General features: G+C 36.2%; 1 pseudogene; it reads right to left on the bottom strand.

The window, feature by feature from the left end:
- Positions 1-1,041: 1,041 nt before the first annotated feature.
- Positions 1,042-1,431, bottom strand: LOC118858611 (annotated as a pseudogene).
- Positions 1,432-4,285: the final 2,854 nt, after the last annotated feature.

The following is a 4,285-nucleotide window of genomic DNA, read 5'->3' as shown; positions in this document are numbered from 1 at the left end:
TGCTTTAACTCTGCCTTCTTGGCTCCCCCCCACCCCAACATTTCAATACGAAATAGAATTTTTATTTGATCAATTTTTTTTCTGCATCTAGTGAGATATTCATATTTTTTAATTTTGCTTTTTTCATTTATGTGATCAATTAAGCTTATAGTTTGCCTAATATTGAACTGGCCATACATTTCTTGAATAAATCTCACCTGGTCATAGTATATGATCTTTGTTATATATTGCTGTAATCTCCTTGATAGTATTTTATTTAAAATTTTTGCATCAATATTCATTAAGGAAATGGGTTGATAGGGTGTTTTTTTTCCTTCAGTTTTTGCTGTTCCTGTTTTAGGTATCAGCTTCATATTTGCATCATGAAAGGAATATGGTAGGACTCCTTTACCTATTTCTCAAAACAGTTTATATGATAATAAAATTAATTATTCTTTAAATGTTGGATAGAATTCACTTGTGAATCTACATGGTCCTAAAGATTTTTTCTTGAGGAGCTCATTGATAGCTCACTCAATTTCTTTTCAAAAGGTAGAGTTAATTCAGTATTTTATTTCCTCTTTTGTTAATCTGAGCAATTTATATTTTTTGTAAACATTCATCCAGTTCACTTAAGCTGTTAGATTTCACATATTTGTATTAATCAAACTCTTCATTTCTCCCATAAAACCTTTTAGGTCTTTAGGTACCACAATTTCACTTCACAAAAGTAACAGACAAGGACAGAAACTTTTCCTTTATCACTAACTGCTTGTTTTGATTAGAGACTGCCACCAAAAAGAAAAGAAAACATCTCAGCCTTCCACACACTGCATCACATCCACCTGTTCTCTAATGAGTAACTAATGGGATCTCCCCCAGAGGGTGGGTTCTTTTACATCAGATTGCAAATCTCTTTAATGGAAACTTTACCAGGTCTGACATCTTAATTTTTTTTTAATGTTGTAAGTTTTATTTGCCAATAAATTAAAGTGTATAATGTTTTATTCTTTTGGATACTTTTAAAATTCAAAGCCCCTAAGAAGGGGCTCAGCTTCCCATTTAATCTTCAGTTTCAGAACCTTCCTCATCTTGACTAATCTGGAAATAATGAAGTTCGTAAGTCTCCTTGTCAGATGCAACCACATGAAGCCAATCACGAAGATTGTTCTTCTTAAGATACTTTTTGGTAAGATATTTTAAGTATCATTTAGAGAACTGCTTCTCAGACACAATGGTGATCTTATTCTTGAAGTGTTCAATATGAACAACATTCCCTAGGTTCCCAGTTTTCCCATTGACTTTAACTTTCTCCTTCAAGAATTGCTCGAAATTTCCAGAATCAAAGATTCCATCTTCAACTGGATGAGTAAGGTCAAGGTTAAACTTCCAAGTTGATCTCTTAGCCTTCTTATCTTTTGGCGGGGCCATGTTGGATTCACACGTGGCAGAAAGAGGCACATCTTAAATTTTAAATTTTGTCTTAAAAGCCAGTCACTAGAGATCATTTGCAAATTCTCAGCTAATCAAGTTCCTCCCTTAGTAACTACGTATACAAAAGTTTAACAATTTGATACACTTCAATTTTGTTGGATACACTTTACATAGAAACTACAACTTTAACAAAATTTATCCATGTCTGAGGCATGCTGCTTTCTAGCCTCCTGTCACTTTCTAGCTTTGTGCTGTTTCCAGGCTTTTCCAGCCATATAGGCCCTCTGTAGCCCTTTCTCCTTCCTTCCCTTTTGCCAGGTGGGGAAATGTAAAGCTCCTTCTTTTGTCTAGACTAAGGGGGAGGGAGGAGTAGGGAATGCGAAGTCTGCTGTTTCAAAACTCCTTATGCAAAAATCTAGAAGGAGGCATTGAATGGGCCTTTTGTAGGGTACTTAAAACACATGAGGAAACAATGCCCTAACGGTTAAGAATGGCCCACTTTCCTAACCTGAAGGTGGCCCAGAGTGTCTCTTCCCCTTATCTTGAATTTCCCCCTTATCCTGGACTGTAAAACTCCAGGTCTCCCCTATTTTGTTATCCATCTTTAACCACCACCCCCCACACACACACCCTGGCCTCTATAGAAGCTGCTATACGAACATTAGTTCCCCAAATATCAGGTTCTCACCCAGAGACTCGGAAAATTCACAGTAGGTTTGAACTGCAACAAATTAGCTCACAAATGGAAATTCAGCAGGCCTTCTAAAAATTATACAAAAGATTTTACAAAACATTTTTCAAAAGTATTTTCCCTTCTTTGAAAAGTTTAAAATTTATCCTGATATTAAAAGGGATTGTCACTAAAACTTTCATGAAAAATATCATTTGGACAACTCTAAAATGATATGTGTCTCTTTCTTCCTTAAAGCAAAAGTAAACCTTTAAACATTGGGATTCATGAACAAATTCCCAAAGTACCATCACAAATTAGTCCATAAACCTCCAGATTAACATACATAAATACATCCCCAGATGATACAGGCTTGAAAATCACACCCCTATATTTTTTCAAGGATTCTCATTTGTTCAATAGGAATTCTACAACACAGAAACCTTTTCCACAAGGTTTATAAGAATTTAAATATACTCTGTGTGGGAAGAAAGACCCTCACCAATTAAAAGTTAATAACAAACCATCTCAGGGTGGGAACAGAAATAAATTTCATTCAATTCTCGAGAATTGGGCATCCTCCGCTAGAATGAATCCAGCAAGGGAGGTGATTTACAAAAGGCAAGGCACCCATAATTATACCTAACACAAGAAAATTCCTGCCCACCTCTGACCCTTCTCACCATTGGCTGGGAGGTAGGCTTACAATCTGAGCACGAAAGGTAGACAAAGAACCAGGAAATTGAGGCACAGAAACTCCAATTCCCATTCCCTTAGTTAATGATTACAACTGAGGTGACATCTATATATCTAAAGAAGGAGAATAGGATAAGGGGAGGGGGAGACCCTCTCCATTCTTTACAGTAGAGAAAAACAGGTCATTATGACCCTGTTCTTACTGAGCAAATCTTTAAACCAGAACCAGAAGAAAGAACAAAAAGTTTCGGGGTAAACTTTCCCAGAGGCTGAGCCATCAGACTCTCATGGCCTCAGAATCTTCCCCTTCCCTATATCTTGATTTTTAAACACTCCTGTATATAGACATGAATAGATAGGAATATTATACACATTCTCCCCTGTGAAGTCTTCACATTTCATTTATCTCACACATAGACAAAGCTTGGAAGTTTATCCTAATTCATTCATTCTTCACTGTAATTTTTTTTTGCACAGTTTTTAACCTAACATCTAGATTATAAGAGAAATTGCTTTTTTTAATAAATTCTGAAAGTATTACAATTACCTTCCTATATATCACAAAGTGATAAATTGTCACAAAACCCTTCTGTACATAATTGACGAAAAAATTACAAGAGGAGATCTTACAAAGTCTTAGTTAACAATCTCACAAATGTTATAAGTGATAGCAAAACAATTTCAACTGAAACTTCCCTTTAAATAAAGACAAAACTTGGAAGTTTCTAATTTCTTAAGTTACAGAAATAGTACAGTAGAAACATTTTAATTACATATATTATATATTTTTAAGTCCAACACTTCTGGCCTTTTAAAAGGAAATACCCACAAATTTATACATTCCTCCCAAAAGACAAGGGGATGTATATTCCTAGCTCTGAATAGTCCTACCTCCACTTCCTAAAAAAAAAAAAAAATACTGTCCTATCTCTTCTCTGAGACTCCAGATTAAAAAAAAAAACACCTTAGGCTTTTCAGCTCTTTACTCCTATTGTTTGAGGTTTTACAAAAAAAATGTTTGAATTAAATTAGCTAAAGTGCTCAGCCCAGACAAAAGGCATAAGGAATTTGAAGTAGATGTGGCCCCTTCCCTTCCAAACAGAAACTTCTAGAGTTTAATAATTAATTGACCCTCCCACAGATAGACCCTTTTCAGCTCCAGACCTAACACTGAGAAGATTTCCAAATCTTTCCAAGTAGGGGGAGGGAAAGAGTGGCTAAGAAAGCTTGGGCCTGGGGGCACATGGATTTGCCACTGTCCCAGCCCACCCAAATCCTTTCTTTTTTTGTTCTCCCTCCCTAATATTCAGTCAGACCCCCTCTGTCCTCCTTTACATTTCAGACATGTAGGATTCTGGTTTTTGATATTTTCTTGAAAGATGCTATCCAGTTCCTCCTTCTGATTATGGTTTTCAAGTAGTCCAATTGTAAGAAATGGGAGGAGGAGTTGTGTTTCCACAGAACTAAAGGTGTGCTTCCCCGCCCTCCCCCACCCCAGCTTTGGCA

Source organism: Trichosurus vulpecula, chromosome 7, assembly GCF_011100635.1.
Source record: "Trichosurus vulpecula isolate mTriVul1 chromosome 7, mTriVul1.pri, whole genome shotgun sequence".
NCBI classification, from domain to species: domain Eukaryota; kingdom Metazoa; phylum Chordata; class Mammalia; order Diprotodontia; family Phalangeridae; genus Trichosurus; species Trichosurus vulpecula.
Note: the sequence above shows the minus strand (reverse complement) of the source record. Positions and strands in the feature narration are given on the sequence as shown.